The following is a 16912-nucleotide window of genomic DNA, read 5'->3' as shown; positions in this document are numbered from 1 at the left end:
AGTATTTTCAAGCTCTGCTTTTAGGTTATACGCATGTGGGTTTTTGTATTCACGGTGAAATGTTTTTTTAAAAATTGGGATGTAGTGTCACCTTTTCAATCCTAGAGATTTTCTTGGCTCTCAAGTGCGTTTTTCTGAAATTAATATGGTTACTCAAAATCCAGAGTTTACAATTTTAGTAATTATATGTTTTGTTTCTAAAAATTCTATGTCTGTTTTTTAAATCTACTATTCGTAGGTTTCCTCTTTCATATTTCAAACTTCACTTTTATTTCTTTGAACATATTAAGTATATTATTATTTTTTATGCTTGACCACTTTAATTTTGAAGTTTGATTCTGGTGTCTGTTATTCCTACTGGCTTTTATTCTATGTCTTATAATTTTTTATTGTGAGCTACTAATTTTTGTAGGCACTTTATCTACAGGAGATGGGATTTGAAGTTATGGCTCCACATGGGTGGAGATCATTTCTGCCTAACGGATAAAACTGAAATGCGGGACGGCTAAGTGATTTCACTTAGGTCCCCAACAGGACGTGGCAGGCTGAAGACCTGCACTGAGGATTCCACCTCAAGTCCGTATTGCTTTCTTTGTTTACTGTCATGGATTTCTTCACATCTGCACGCGTCCTGCCTCTATTCTCACTCCACCCCTCTTTTGGACTCCTCTTTGTTTGTCTTTGCTTTAGGGTGGAATGAATAACCTCTGAGTTGCAACCCTACGGAGTCACCGAGATGGAGTGATGCACAGTATCCTGATGGTTCAGAAGTGCCCTTGTATGCAGGGATTTTAGATGCTCTCATCTTCCGTTCTCCTTGTCCTTTGCTATTGGTGGATGAGGATGCACCTTCTTTGCTATTGGTTAATGAGAATGAGGATGAGCCTCCCCAGGTGCACTGCAGAGACAGTGGAACCTTCAGGGAGAATGATCATGCTAAGAGGTTCTAGACTGTGCCTTGTTGGACTCCACCTCCTCCTACCTTTCCTCTCTCTCCAGGGGCTGCCAGGCATCTTGATGCAGTGTGGAGAATCTGTTTTCTGAAGATCACCTAGAAGTTCAGGAGAGCTTAATATCCCACAGGGCCGGTTTTTTAAAATGAGCCCGATAGCTGGCCGGTTAGCTTAGTTGGTCAGAGCTTTCAAGTGAACGGTTTGTGACACATAGCATATTCACAATATTCTGTCACCACCACTCCCTTCCTATCCTAAAAGAGGCAAGAAATAAAGAGACAGATGGCCTGACAGGTGGGCTGCTTAGAGATGCAGCTCAGACACCAGCATTTCCCCCAGTGCCCTGGTGCCTTGTTGCATACCTTTCTTCCTGCCTGCTCCCTCTCATACAGGACTAGTCTTGGGGCCACTCAGGCTCTGGGTCTCAGAGCAGCACTTCTCAAACCATGCTGTGCAGTGGGAACCCCTAGCTAGGACAAGTGACAAGCAGAGGATGATGATATTCAGAAGGGATGGTGCCTGAAGCCATTCCAGGTTGCTGGGCACCCAGGTTGTGCTAATGTCCTGGCACTGTTGGGCATAGTGGCACAGCCTGGGTGACTCAAGGAAGCAGACATTTATGTGCTCCCAATTCTGGCAGCCGAAAACCCAGAACCAAAGTGTAGGCTAGGTGGGCTCCTTCTGGAGGCTCCAGGGGAGAAACTGTCACCTGCCTCCCCCAGGTTCAGTGGCTGCTGGCAGTCTTGGCATTCCTTACCTTGTGGCCTCTTATGTTCTATAAGGATGCCAGGCACTGGGTCTGGGGCTTCTCCAGTGTAATCCCATCTTAATCTGATCACAGCTGCAAAGACGGTATTTCCAAATAATGTCACATTTGTCAGCACCAGGGTCAAGACATGGATGTGTATTTCGGGGGACACAGTGCAATGTCCTGCAGGGTCCAACGTCATGATGCCAGTGAAAACAAAGCCAGGGGTCAGCACCACAATGGGTGCCCCTTTCATCTGACCCACACCATCCTGGCATCTGCAGAGCTGCTGCTGGTGTCAGTGACTCAGGCATGGACACAGAAACTTCCCAGATCAGAGAACTAATGGTGTGTGTGGGGGTATAATAACCTCACCCAAGTGACCTGAGCTCACCTTGTGTGCCCTCAGGTACTCCTAGTCAGACTCCAAAACCCATCTCAGAAATCCCCTTTCTTGATCTCAGCTCCAGGTGGGGCTCCTCATGGTTTCCACTGTGACCATGGGGTAGTTCATCTGTACTCTTATTGCTCCCTGGTTGACTAGCAGCTCCACTGTTCAGTGGGCGCTCAGGCAGTGCCCTTGTGGTGGCCCTTGGCATTTCACTGTTAGCCCCAGGTTCCTCCATTCCCTGTCAGCATGGCCCTGGACCCACATCCAAGCCAGCGCCCCCAGGCCCCACACTGTCCTGGGCCCCAGTTCCCTTCTGTGTCTGCCCTGCTCTTCTCCAGTGACTCCACTGACTCCTCCAGGCGTAGCTGGCGTGGGCCTGGCCCAGACTCAGACCAGGTCGCTTTCCTTTTCAGACCCTGTGGAGATGCCTGCAGTTCAACTCCCACGTCCTCAGCACTCAGAAAGAAAAGCCTTCCTCTGGCCTGGGTAGTGGCCCGCCTCCCACCTGTCCTCTGAGCGTTCGGGGGTCTAGAACACTCTTGGCTCAGCATGTCCTACCAGCTGCTCCAGGCAGATCCCTGGACAGTCAGGCTGCATCCCAGGGCAGCGGCCACCTCCTCCCTGATGCCTTCCCAGGCTGCCCCTAGACAATGGAGCCTGAAAGGAACCTCACCTCCCTTCATAGTGTCCTTCCGCACCTGACACCGAGTGAGTGTTCATTTAGTTACTTTTAAACTCATCTCCTTCACCAGAAATGCAAACACAGGAACTAGGACGTGAAGACAGGGACGGACCTGCCTGCTTCTGGAATGTTCTTGAACTAGGTTGGATAACATTCTCACAAAACCCACTCCCAAAGTCTAGAGCCGGAGCCTCAGAATGTGACTACGTTTCCAAATGTGGTCACTGCAGGCTTAATAGGATCCAGTAATGGAAGGTCTGAATGTGTGTTCCTAGACAGTGAACATTTGGTCACAGGATGCAGGGAGAAGGTGGGCAGCAGAGTGGTGCAGCCACAAGCCAAGGAACACCGGTGATTTCCAGCAAGGCTGGCGAAAGGCTCTTGCCCTAGTATAAATCACTGTACGTTATGGCGGTGGTCTAACATGGTGGAAGGCCAAAGCAAGAATGCCTACCTTGACAACCACTTCCTCGTCCTTCCCTTCAGCCCTAATTGCAACTTCGATTCCTATTTGTACGCCAAGAGAATTCCAATCAACTCCTTGTATGCCATCAATGCCCGCCCCATGCGCTGCTTCTGACCAGAGGTCATATAACCCTCTGTCCCTACCCGATCGGAGGAGAAAGCCAAACCCCTGTGGGTTGTGGGCTCCTCTCCGCATCCTCAATAAACGCCACTTTCTCCTTTCTTCTGCTTCTGTATTTCACCAGAAAACTCTGACAGCTAGAAGCTGGCAGAGGCAAAGGACAGTCCTTTCCCAGAGCCACCTTGATTTCAGGCTTCCGACCTCCAAACCGTGTGCGAGGACAGTCCGGATGTTTGAAGCCACCCAGGTACGTGGTGTGCTATTTATTATAGCAACTCCGGGAAGTGCACACGCATTTCTGTAAACACTTGGACAAAGCAAGGATGATGCAGAGGGGAGAGTGGCACACAGCACACTCAGCTTTTCCATCAAGTCTCTGAGTGGGTCTCCCTCCCGCGCTTAAATCCACCACATGTTTTATTTGACCAAGCCTCTCCGGCACATAGTAGGCCCGCAGCACAGGAATCTGGGCATGCGATGCTAGTTTCCAAGGCTTGCCTAACAAAATGTGGCATAAATCTCTCCCGGAGTGCAGAGGGCTTGCTGGAAGGGAGCGTGGGAAGCAGTCAGGACGTCCCAGGCCGCCTGCAGGCCGCAAGAAGGGTGAGGCCCCAGGGAGGGAGGCTCCAGCAAAGACCCACAGCACTGCCTGGAGCAGCGTCGCCTTTGCCCCAGAAAGTGCGGCAGCTTTCTCTCTCCTGATGCCGAAGCTGGCAGGGAATTTCCTGGAAGCCATTGTGATATTTTGGATTGTGCCCCCAGGGCCTTCTTGGAATTCAGGACAATGGGGAGCAGCCTTCTGCACACAATGATAGCTCTGTTGCGGCTTTTAATCAAAATCAAAAACCTTGTAGTCTTTAGACGGACTGAATTATCCAAAATATGTCTTCAAAATTTCCGCAGGATTCAGCCCCCTACCGAGCCTGTGGAAGGAAGCACAGAAGCAGAGAACCGAGGGCCCCGCCCTGTAAGCTGGGGGTGTCTGGAAACCCCGCCCCTAGGTGAACTTAATTCCTAGAGGTTCAAGGAGAGGAAAAACCCCTTTGAAAGCCAGTGGGCCTTGTGGCTGCGAGCACGTGGCCGCCAGTTGTTCCTCGCCATGCGCTGCCCTTCCAAAGTGGACTGGCCACACCCAGGGCTGGAATTAGTCAGGCATCTTTTAAATGTTTTGAGTTCAGCAAAACCCCACATCTATTTGCCAGATTATTCTTTGTTTAATTATTAAATCCGGGTGTATTCTACAGGGGTTCGGATCCTGTGTGTGATGCATTGCTGGTGACCTCCCAAGAGTCTTCCCTCAGCCCCCTCCCACTCACCCTGTAAACAGGAAGCTGACTTTCTCCTGGGTTGAGTGAACTTGAAGCAATGAGCACCCAGCTCAGCCTACAATTCTGAACCCTGGAATTTCAAGAGGGCTCTTAAGGTGTCCAAACATCCTCTTTCCTGCTGTTGTGAGCAATCTCCATGCAGGGTGACAGCTGGAAGGGAAAACCCAGAGCGTCAGCAGACCAGGAAGGTTGCTCGTGGGGGCTGATGGGGGCTCCGAAGGGTCACACCAGCCTCCAGGGTCAGGGGTCCAGGGCGATCTGGATTTGGGATCAGGGATCTGGGGTTGAGACCTGTGCAAACACCGTGATCCCAGAGTTTTTCTGCTTGAGGCCCGAGCAGCTTCCCAGGGTCTGCTTCCACCTCCCCAGGGTCCGGAGGCTCAGCCTCCCTCCTTACACTGAGGGGCACCAGGCATCGGGAGGCCTGGCTCCTGGAGGACCCCATCTCGGGTTCCTTTGCCTCCTGGGCCTCTCTTTCCTCCCTGTAACCCGAAGATCCCTGAAGTGCAGTCTGATGTGATTGCTCAGTGAATCTAGAAGGAGGGTGCTCCGGTCCATGTTGGGACCTGGCACACGGCCCTTCCTGCCGCTAGTTATGTGGTACCATGACTCATATGTCAGAAACTAAGGCACTGAAAAATGCTTTAAGGAGACAGGCGGTTCTCATAAGGACCCTCCATGCTGAACAGGATGCCTTGTTCCTGTCTAACTGGGAGGATGTGACAGGGTGACAACAGAAGCGGATCCCCTGGAATTTCATGGGTGCAGAAGCCATGCAGTTTGACCTGGTAGGTCTCCCTCTGGCCACTTTGCCCCAGGGACCCAGGAAGCTCTTCCCTTGTGAGTCCCAGTCAGGGTCTTTGTTGCAGCCCTCAGTGAGTTTCCAAGACTCGATCCTTTACCAAACCTTGCGGAGCTGCAGCAGGCTGTCCTGGGTGTGTGGCGGCACTGGCGTGGTCAGCTCATTATGAATAGTGACAGTGTGGGGACAGTGTTGGGGTGTGCGGTAAGGGCGGAGAAGGACCAGTGGGGAGACAGAGACATCCCTTGTGTCTGCACAGCCCTGCGGCACAGCAGTGGCTTTTTTCCTGCTTACTAGTTAAATGCACTGCCAGGAGTCCGATAGGGCCACCCTGAGGGCCACCCTGAGGGCTAACTATGGGACTGGGTGAGACTTCCTGCTCCGGAGGACTCTTTCTGTGGTGCTCTGCCCCCAGGAAATTCCCATGGAGATGACTATGCTACTGCCCAGAGAGACGACCATGGGTGTCGGGACCTTCCTGCAGGCCAGTGCTGAGGAGAGTATTGGCCCTGCCTCCTCTGTGGCCCAGGCTGGAGCAGTGCAACCCCTGGGCTGTCTCAAGGCTTGATCCTTTCAAGGTGGGTTCCAGAAGGGGCACGGGATCCTTGGAAAGGGGAAGGAAGATGCAAAAATGTGAAAAACCTGTCCTCCTGCACTCAAAAAAGGCATCTCTTTCCTATGGATTCTTGGGTATTTTTTGCCTGACACTGAGCTGGTGGCAGGGAGGCCAGGGAAGGGTTACGTTGACTCTCAATTCCTCCTCTGAGGTTCCGGTCAGGTGACACTTAGCGGAGACTTCTTCCCTTCTGGGACGGGGAAGTCTGTCCAAGGAGGGCAGGGCCTCTAAGTGTGTGTGTGTGGTGGTGGTGAGGGGTGCGCTGAGCGGCTGGCCCAGGCTTTGGGAGGGAGCGAGCTTAAGAGTTTGAATGGATGGTGCATTCATGTGGTCACCAGCACATGCCTGGCTTCCCAGCTATTCGGGAGGTTGAGGCAAGAGGATTGTTTGAGTTCAGAGCCAGCCTGGGTGGCATAGCAAGACCCTGTCTTTTAAGAGAAAGAAATCTAAAAGTGGAAGTGAAGCCACAATCCCCACAACTCACCCTCCCTCCCCACATGCCTGTCCTTTAGCCTTCCCGGCAGATGCTGTGTCACCGTTGGGCACGGTGCCTTTTAAACGCCATACATACGGCCTGACAGGTCCTGGAGCTTCGAGACCTCGGGGCCTGCAGCTGTTGCAAGGGTGGATTCTGGCATGTGTGGGGTGGTGCATTCCTGGGCAGCAGGTGCCTGAGGCCGAGGCTCCCCTCTTCTTCTTCCCTTTGAGACTCTTCCAAGAGTCACCTCTGGGGCCTCTGGCTTGGCCCCCACTCTTCTCTGCAGGTGGCCTGTGACTCAGGGGCAGCCTTCCCTGCTGCTATTCTGGTTGCTGGTGAAAGTGAAAGTCCAGTTCCTGGGGCCACCGCAGGCTTGGAGCCACCGTGTGCTCACCCATGCCTCAGTCCCAAAGCCTCGCCCATGGATAGGAATTTTGGTGCCTTGGAATTTCCTGTTTGACGCTGTGTCCCAACCGATCTGCCTCCTCCACCCAAGCTCCCTTGCTGGGTTATTGTTTTCCTGCAGGCCCCAGCTGAGTATGTTTTGCAGGGTTCTTTCCCAATCTCCATTCCTGCCCTTCCTCTTCCTAATGGCTCAGCAGAGGTTTATTCATTTATTCCTCCCTTCCTCCCTCCTTCTCTCTGTCCCTCTCTATTCTTTCTTTCCCCCCCTCCACCCCTGACTCTCTCCCTCCTTCCCTGCTTTTCTCCTTCTCTTCCACTTCCCTTCCTTCCTAACCTCCATGGAGTGGCCCCATGGACTGGGTGCTTCAGAGAAGCAGTGATGACGCACTCTTCCCAGGGGAGGGTTCTGGAGGGGAGGGGTGGCCATGTCCACTATCAGGGACAAGGACAGATGCAGGGGAGGCCTTTTATCCAGGGCCCTGAGCAATGGTGAGATGATGTAGACTAACCCGGGGACTTGAGGACAAACTCCAGCAAGGAAGGGTTGGACAAGTCCCAAAAAACTAACAACGGATTTGGGGATACAGTCCGGTGCAGACCTGGTGTCACAGCTCGCGGCCTTCCTGGAAGTCCTACCTCATGGCCCTGGTCCTGCTTGTTCCTGCATTACAGCTGAAGATGCTGGGTGCTAACCGGAAGGAATCGCTGGGGTGGCACAGCCAGTGGGGCCAGCGTGGATGCAGCATGGTTCTCCGACAGTGGGTAGGACGTGAGAGGGGTCCTCCAGCCTCATCTCAGCAGGGCTCCTTTCTGGCTGTGCCTTCCCCAAGCCTGGCACTTGAGAGCCACAAAGCCGAAGACTGGCGCTGGTGTTGACCCCAAGCAAGGCCGTATTGAGGTTTGGATCATGAAGGCCGAGGAAGAAAGAGCGACTTCGGAGTCCTCAGAGATGAAATCGGGGCCCTGCTATGGAGTGTTTTCTCTCGAGGAGCAGAGGAAGAAAGAACAGGAAAGTAGCAGGTTGATACCCTCAGGAATCAACTTGGGAAGAGGCTGGTGGGACGAGGATCAGCCAGACAGCTGAGCCCCGCTACCCCGCACTGGTTTTCATAGCTCCACTCAGAATATCCTGGAACCACACACTGACCAGCTCCTGGGCTGCGCCAGGGCCTCCCGCTTTAGAGCCTGGACCGGGGGAGCTCTGCACTTCCACCCCATCAGCACCCTCAGATCATTTCGATTTTGTTTTTAATGATTTATAACATTTAAAGGGGGAAAGTGTGACTTTTGGGTTGCAGCGGCTCTCATGATGAGTCCCCCAAAAACTCAGGTACTGAAGGACTGATCCCCAACACAGCTTGTTCGGAGCTGGGCCTAGGACTCCACTCCGGCTGAATGCGCTATCAGGAGGTGGCTGAATGCGCTATCAGGAGGTGGCGCAGGGGAGGAAGGAGGTCACTGGGGGACGTGACCCAGAAGGATACATCCCGTCCCTGTGTCTTTCCCTCTCCCTGGGCTTCTCAGCTGCCCTGAGGTGAGCAGCTTTCTCTCATCCCCACATTTTTGCCTTGGAGCCAGCTGACCATAGAGGAACCCCTCTGAAACCATGAGCCAAAATAAACTTTTTCTCTTTTAAATTGTGCATGTTGGTATTTTGTCCCCGCAACAGAAATATGACAGCAGATATTTCTCATTTATGGACTCAGTCCTGTGCTTGCCAGCGGGTCATTACATGACTTGGTCACTAAGTGAAGAGTTTGTAGTATGTACATGACAATATTCAGGACAAAGAAATGGTCAAAGGAAACTCCAGCTTTTATCTGCATAACTCTTATGTGCAATATGTAATGTACAGCAGAACAGAAACCTGCAATACTGTACGGCACAATCAGCAGGAATTCTAGCACCGTATAAACAAGGACCACTGTACAAAAAAAAAAAAAAATGATACTGAGGCTCTCTGTACAAAAGAAAAAAAAAAACAAAAAACAGATGGATTGGTATATCCGGACAGTGCCCCTGTCTCGTAAGTCTAAAGATTCGTTGAACAGGTAGGTCGTTAAAGGAGGAATGTCTGTAATACAGTGGCCTTGGGGACACCTGCTTTCTCTAGGTGAGGTTGACCCCAAGCAAGGCCGTATTGAGGTTTGGTCTCTTTAGGTGAGGGGGTGTAAGGAAAAGCTATTCACAATTATCCTCTCCTATGACCTTCCAACAACCCCTGCCCTGGGGACAGTTGATAAACTTTTCGGTATTTCTCCTGCATCTACATCTGTGTATGATTATATAACAGTACACATGCATGTTACCTTAATTTAACTGGCATTATGGGAAACAGCATTACGGTCCCATAAAAATGCTTTTTGCCAAAATGGTTGCGCACAATGTTTTGTGATGCATTTTTATTATTTAGAGACAGGATCTCACTATGGAGTTCAGGCTGGTCTTGAACTCACTACGTACTCCAGTGGGCCTGGAAATTGCTGTAATCCTCCTGCCTCAGCCTCCCAAGTGCTGGGATACAGGGGGAGCATCATCCCCTTGCCTCGAGATGATACATGCTGAAATGAAAGCAGGGGTGAATGAATGAACAGTGTATGAAGGAAGACTGGGGGCACAGGATGGGCTGGGTCTCCTGACATCACACTCTAGGAAGTGGCCCAGGAAAAGCGAGAGCATAGCAGATACGCAGTCAGGAATCATCCTGTCAGTCACCCTGACCTTCAGCCACGCCAGCATCCTTCCCGTCATCACTGAGGTATAGGCTGAGGCTGGGAGAAGCCTGCTCCCAGAGATGATCCTGGACCAAGAGGTGGGAGGAAGCTCCAGCCAGAGGAAGGCCCTGGCCAGGCCTCCAGGAGCCAGTGTGGGCAGGAGGGCGGTGAGAGAGGTCTGTGTCTGTCCTATGAACGTGTCTCGGCTCAGGCTTCCAAGGCACCAGAAACCGGCTGCTCATGGCTTGGAGGCTTGGAGTCCAAAGCTGGGTGGTGGCTGGTGCCAGTCCCAGGGAGGGATGTTTTCCTGGTGTGTAGGTGGCCGGCTCTTTCTCTGTGTCCTCCTGTGGTGGGAAGGGGACAGTCTGTCTGTGACTCTTCTTAGCAGGATGCTGACTCTGTCACATTCTCACCTAACCCTAATCACTCCCAAGGGCCCTGTCTTCAAATACCATCGTACTGGCAGGAAGGACACTAACCTGTAAATACCAGGGGCTGTGAGTCGAGTCTGAGGCAGAAGGGTTTGAATTGGGGGGACGGGAGGGGTGCTTAGCTTCCATAGACTCTGATGGCTGCAGTGGACACGGCCTCCTTGCCTGCTAGGGGAGGGCTGGGAGGGCCAGGAGGAAGGACCAAGGGATCCTGATGGCTGTGGGACGAAGGAAAGGCACAGTGGGAACCTGAGCCTGGACTGAGGACGGGACTCTGGCAAGATCAGGGGACAAGGGGTTTGGGGAGCTGGAACCCCAGAAGCTGGTACTGCGGGCTGCAGAGTGAGAGGCAAGGTGACAGGAGCCCCAATGCCATGGAAGAGTGGTGACACATCACAAACGGATTCCCAGACTCAGGGCACCGTCTCACATCTCATTCTCACAGCTGCTGCAGGCTGTGAAACAAATCCTGTTTACAACTTAAAAATCACTCTTCAATACTTTTACTTTTTATTTTCAAGTTACACATTCTTCCATAATGCTGGGACAAGGCAGTCCCACGGAATCTGTGGCTGCGCCTCCCCTGGGTACATTTCAAGGGGCACAGTGATTATCTCCCATTCTATGCTATCATATCTTTTCTTTTTCTACTGTAGTGAAAAGTCACCACCCTAACCATGTTCAGGAGCACAGATGGGGGCGTTAAGCCCCCCTGTACAGCCGACACCACATCCATCTCCAGAACTGCCTCATCTCCCCAGACGGAAGATCTCCCCAAACTAAACATGGGTTCCCCACCCCTGCCCTGCCCTGGCACCCACATCATGTTTCCTGCCTCTGTGAGTCTCACGACTTTAGGGACTTTGCATGAGTGGGACCATGCTCTGTGTGTTCTTTGTGACTGGTTTATTTGACTGAGCCCCATGTCCTCAAGCTGCATTCCTGTTGTAGTCAGAGCTATCATTCAGAGACTCTACCATCTGGCCCAGGAAGCAGTTCCAAAGGGAACTGGGGACTGGAAATCCTTTCCACTTCCCCATGCCCAGGGCAGGTTCCTGCAAGCAGCCAGGGACCCTGCCGGAGTAGACTCCTGACTCCTGATGGGACGTGGGCCAGCCTGCAGGAGGGCAGAACAGAGCCCACAGCCGGCTGGTGCTCCCCGGGGGTAACCCGAGTAGCTCTGATAAAACTCCATAAAGCCAGGCTGGTGGCTGATAACAGAGTGGCACATCCCTTGAGACAGGTCACTGGCAACTTGTATCTCAACATCGGGGCCAGGGCGGTGGCCACAGATCTCATGGGAATGTGACTCAGTCCTAAAAAGGCACTGTGAGAGGGGGATTTGTTCTCCCCACAGCAGAGCAGGGCAAAGAGCCACACGGTAGAGCCTTCCTGGTCTTATTCTCACGCCTGACCAAATGGGGGTTCACAGGCAGAGAGGCTCAGGTGTGGCCCAGAGGCAGAGATGCAATGGGCCCCTCAGACACATGCAGCTGGGAAGTGTGTGTGTGCGTGTGTGGGGGGGGGATCATAACCTTGCCTCCAAGGGCGGCCACCATCCTGTGCACATCATGTCTGGAGAGCTACAGCTGTCACCAGCAATGGCCCAATATGGGCCATTATTATCATTAACATTATTATCAGTTAACATCTGTGGCTTTCCTTATGTCCTCACTTGCAGCTATACAGTTTCATGACCTTCTGCAAACGTGTAGCATCCTGTGTCCAGCGCCACAGTGACGCTCAGGACCATGTTGCTGTCCCACAGCCCCTCTGTGCTCACCCTCCTTCTCCCAGCCCCTGGGAATTACTGATGCCTTTCCTGTCTCTGTGCTTTCGCCTTTTCCAGGATGTCACGGAGATGGGATCGTGAAGCCTGTAGCCTTGCAGACTGCTGGCTTCCCCTTAGCAATACATACGTCCTCCGTACCCCATCATAGAAGGCAGGCTGGTTTGTCCTTATTACAGAATCGTATTCCTTTACCTGTGTTTCCTCTTACCTGCTGACGGGTAAGTTTTCAGTTCTTTTGGATAAATAGCACGGAACGCAATGCAATCATGGGGCCATACATTACCTTACGGTGAGTCTGTCTAGCTTTGTGAGAAAGTGTTTCTTTTCTAATGTGAAAAATGAAGAATAGAGCCAGGTGTGGTGGCTCACGCCTGTAATCCCAGGACTCGGGAGGCTGAGGCAGGAGAATTTTTGCGAGTTTGAGACCAGCCTGGGCTGCAAAGTGAGCTCAAGGCCTGCCCAAACTGCATAGAGACCCTGTCTCAAAAAAAAAAAAAAAAAAGAAGAAGAAGAATAGATTTAAATCAGGGAAAAGACTTACCTTTTCCATCCCAGCAATGAGATTATGCTGTCGGCTTCCAGCAGCTTGGCCATTAGAGTTCCCAAAGAACTTGCCCAAAATGGGTACAAACCAGGAAGGTGCTTGGGGACACCGGGCTCTGGGACAGAAGGGTCTTAGACCCTGTTCCACCAAGCCCTGCTTCCTGGGCACATTTTACTCCCCCACCCCCCGGGGAGCCATCCAGCCCATTGTGCTCAGGGACCTTTTCTTTTCTCGCCTGTCCAGCCTCAGCCTCTCCTGCAGCTTTCCTACAGTGGCCTTTGGAACTTACTGGAGGCATTAGTCACATCCCCAGGCTTGGACAGGGCTCTTCCCAGGCGGGTCTGAGATAAGGTCTGAGAGCAGGTAGTTTACTGGGGAGGTGATTCCAGGAAGCCAGAGCAAGACAAGATTTGCTGAGGGCCACTGGTGGGAGGTGTGTAGGGTGCATTCCAGTGGGGTCCCCCGAGGCTCCAGGGAGCTGATCAGATATTTCAGATTTGTCCCTTGGAAGTGAGAAGACTGGAAACCGGGGTCCTCCCTCACTGGCTCCTTCTTTTGTTGGCTGAATGGGAGCAACTCCAGGGCCCTGTGCAAGGTGCGCTGGGCCAGAGAAGCCCTGGCAGTGGGAGAGGGCCCCTGTTCCTCCCTCCTTCCGGGAAGTCCTGCCCGCCTCCTCCCTCCCCACCACTTGCTCTGACTTGGGGCCACTGAGGCTGCTACCCGATCTGGGGTGTCCCTCCGGCTGAATTTTGTTCTTAGATTTGCTGCCACTCCCCCCTGTGTCACTCTTGGCCCAGCCATTTAATATCTCAGTCACTTAATACCCTGCCCACCCCGGAATACTTCCCTCTTCTCTCACTGCCCGGCCTTTTGGCTCTGTTTTCAAGCATCCCTTCTCACGTACTAGCACTCCAATCCTCCACCTCCGCTTCCTCCAGCCTCTCACCTCTGCCCCAGGGTCCCTTGGTGCCACTTGGAGCCTTCTCCACCTCTGCCTGCTGTGCTTGGGTGTGGCCGATGCTGGTGCAGCACAGCCAGCCTGACCGTCTCCCTGAATGTCTCCGCCACCCCAACAAGGTCCCATGGCCAGGTGTCAGAACTGCCACTTCCTCTGCCCTCAGTGACCCTCCGGGCCATACTTTCTGGCTCAGAGTCCTTGCATGTGGGACGCAATACCCTGCAAATGCTCACTGCAGTGCAGTGCCCTGGTCCCAGCATCTCAGCTCTGTCCTGTGGTTCCCATGGGTGTAAACACGCCTGTACCTCAAAAACACAAGTGAAACCTCCCTGTACCCCACTTCCCCTCTGGCTACTGCCCCGTCTCTGTTCCCTTTGCAGCCAAACTGCAAGTTGTATCAGTGCCCTTACCACTCCAAGCACCTGTGCCCCCTTCCAGCCTGTAGCAAGCAACCTGTGTCCCTCCTGCCCCCACAGTGACCCCCAGAGAGTTCCTCAGTCATCTCCCTCTTCCTGTGCTCTCTGCTTCCTCCGCCTGTCAGCCACTGTCTCAGTGTGCTCCCCACACTATGCACGGAGCCTTCCGAGCCCCTGCCCTTGCTCCTATGTTCTCCACACCCGCTGTCCAAGGAGGACTCAGCCTTCTCTCTTCCTCCACGCAGGAGTCCAGATACAAAGATCCTCCCACCTATTAGAGGTCCTTGGGCAGCTGAGTGATGCTTCTCCGCACGCAGTGTGCAGCGCTACAGTCCCCTGTCTCCCACCTCCCCAGCTGGGCTCTAAGCACCCTGCTCTGCCGCCTCGGGCTCTAGGTTGGGGATAGCCTGGACTCCTCTTTTCTGTAGCCATTTCCACCCACATAGACCTCCTGCGAGCTCTGCCTTCACAAAACCACAGTTTGGCCCTGTTATAGTTTGGATCAAAAATGTCCTGCAAAAGGCTTGTGTGTGCAGAGGCCTGGTTTCTGGAATGTGATTGGACCAAAGGGGCACCAAGCTCCAGAGTGGATTAATCTATTGGTGCTGAGTTCCTAGCTACATCTGTTAGGAGGCGGGGCCTGATGGGAGGAAGTGAGTCCTTGCGGGGTAACCAGAAGGATACTGCTTGCCCCTGACCCCTTCCTCTCTGGCCCTTTCCCTCTCTCTGCATTCTGGCAGCTGTGAGGTGAGCAGCTTCCTCCAATCTGCCCTTCTCCCGTGTTCTTTCACGGAGCCACACCTCTGAAACCGTGAGCTGGAATCAACTTTCCCTCCTTAACTTGTTTCTCATAGGAATTTTGTTACAGGGACCGGAAGCTGCTGGACACAGATCCTTATCCATGACCCAGTGGTGCTGCACCCTCCAGCCCACCTGCCATCCCTCTGACAGCCGGCTCTGCCCTTGCTGCTAATCCCTTCTGCCCCAGCCATGGGTAGCCTTGCTGTACCTACCCACTGTGCCAGCCTCCCTGGTTTCCATCTCCTTTATTGTCCATGCCAGGAGCCTACACAGGACAGTCCCGTCTGCTTGGAAGTGTCCCCTTAGGGAACCCCAAGTACATTCTCACTCTGTTCCCCATACTAGCAGCAGGGCCAGTCCTGGTCACCCCCATCAAACAGTCACCGCCCCTCCCTGCCTGCAAAACCAGGCCTTCTGTTATGGATTAAGAACTGGTGGTCAACTTAATGCCAGCTGGATTACATCAGCAAGGCACTGAGCGTACATGTTCCACCTGAAGAAAGTTGCCAGCATAGAGACATGGAGAAAGAGAAGCTATTGCACTGAGACGTTGAGCATTGTGGGTTCTCCTACATGTTGCTGTTTGAGCCATTGGTTCTCCTGGAGAAGCTCTGGCGCTCACATCGAGCATTGCTTCCTGGCTCTGGAGGGGAAGATGTGTGCTGCTTGGTATCCAGGATGAACTCATCACGCTGGCTTCCTGGCATGTACTTGACTGTGCTTATCTTCAGAGAAGCTGGGGGCCTCTGTGTCACTGAGGTTGGCTGTGGTGCTTTTCAGGACAGCCCTGGTCTTTGTTGTGAGTGTGATTTCTTCGTTCCAGTGTAGAATACTCAACCAACGAGCATAGCTCCTTCACCCTGCTGGCATAGACTTTCTAGCTTCCACTGCTGACTTGGACCTTCCTGGCACGAATCTGTAAAAGAGACTGGCATGAGTCCTTCTTGTGGGCTGTAGACCTCCAGTTGGACTCGTGGGAGGCATTGCCATGAGCTCTAGGTCTTCATCTGGACTCATGTGGGACACTGCTGTGGGATTCAGGCCCTTGGCTAAATATTCTATGTCTTTCGTGTTGTGGATAGATTTCCTGCATTTTCTTATGTTAACTCTGGGTGACCATCATAAAGCAATATTATAAACTCCATGTCCTGATTGTAATTGTTCTCCTCCCAACCCCTGACTACAACCCCCTCCCTGCCTCTGGGAAACCCATTTCAATGCCAGTCAGTCTCCAATACAGCAGAAATGCATTTCTTGTCCACCTCAAGTTCAGATGGCTGATCCCCATCCATGAGTGGCTTGATTTCAGGAGGTGACTTGGATCCAGGTACCTTCCAACTGGTGGCTATGCCATACCCAAACTCCTGGCATCCTGTGCACTGTCCAGCGTTTGGCAGAGGGGACACAGAGTTATGTATGAGTGGTCTCCATAGACCACGCCTGTGGGAAGTGTGTCCTGCACCACTAGGCTACTGGCTCAGTGCTATGGTTTGGGTGTGATTTGAGTGTCCTTACATGACAGACCTGCGGGTGACGTTACTGGGAGATGCTGTGGACCTCTGAGAGGTGGAGTCTAGCAGGAGAGCTTGACCATTACAGTTATGTCCATGACAAGAACTGTGGGGGCTGCAGTGTCTCTCCCTCTCCTTTGGAGACATGAGTGTTTATTCCTATTGTGTGTCCCTCCATGACATGCCACCTGCACAGGGGCCCAAGTCCCCCCGGCCCCTGGGCTTGGACTGAACCATCTGAACCGTGAGCCAACGCGCACCTCTCTTCACTTCATAACATGCGGCCTTTGTCGGGTGTTTTGTCACAGATGCAGAGAGCTGACTGATGCACTAGGACACCGCCATGGTGGCAGGGACACACAGTGTGTGACTGTCTCTTCCCCAATATCCCCCGTCTCAGTTTCCTCTGACTTATATTGTGTATTTTAAAATATTTTAATTTTCTTATTGCATGCTTGCAGTACATAATAAATACATTCTGTGTATGGAGCAGGCACAGGTATATAACACATCTTCTTTTTCATTCTTTCTTTCCTTCCTTTCCTTCTCTCTCCCTTGATCCTCTTCCTCTCTGAGAAAGATCTACCTCCCTATTCCCTATTATCTTATTTGTTCTATATTTATATTTTGGGTTTCTCATGTAAGAGAAACCATACCATATTTAAGCTGTGGGTCTTACTATTATGGTCTCCAGGTGTATCAATTTTCCCACAAATAACTCATTTATCTTTATGGCAGAGTAATTCTCTGCCGTGT

At 52.4% G+C, this 16912-nt stretch overlaps 2 long non-coding RNA genes across 5 annotated transcripts; one reads left to right on the top strand and one right to left on the bottom strand.

The window, feature by feature from the left end:
* Positions 1-3588: 3588 nt before the first annotated feature.
* LOC134470910 (uncharacterized) lies at positions 3589-6939 on the bottom strand. The gene is made up of 3 exons (XR_010040123.1): positions 6678-6939; positions 4677-4838; positions 3589-4283 (listed from the first exon to the last, which is right to left on the bottom strand). It is a non-coding gene; the product is annotated as an uncharacterized LOC134470910 (long non-coding RNA).
* On the top strand, positions 5192-15789 carry LOC106027316 (uncharacterized). 4 transcript variants are annotated; one of them, XR_010040121.1, is made up of 4 exons: positions 5192-5476; positions 5906-6068; positions 11984-12144; positions 14713-15789. It is a non-coding gene; the product is annotated as an uncharacterized LOC106027316 (long non-coding RNA). The 4 variants fall into 4 exon arrangements; XR_001200917.3 differs by lacking the exons at positions 11984-12144; positions 14713-15789 and adding an exon at positions 7577-8626 and having other exon boundaries at positions 5195-5476; XR_010040120.1 differs by having other exon boundaries at positions 5196-5476; positions 11984-15789.
* Positions 15790-16912: the final 1123 nt, after the last annotated feature.

Source organism: Cavia porcellus, unplaced genomic scaffold (genome assembly GCF_034190915.1).
Source record: "Cavia porcellus strain 051 isolate PalLab524CR breed Dunkin Hartley unplaced genomic scaffold, mCavPor4.1 scaffold_17, whole genome shotgun sequence".
Classification (NCBI taxonomy): Eukaryota; Metazoa; Chordata; class Mammalia; order Rodentia; family Caviidae; genus Cavia; species Cavia porcellus.
Note: the sequence above shows the minus strand (reverse complement) of the source record. Positions and strands in the feature narration are given on the sequence as shown.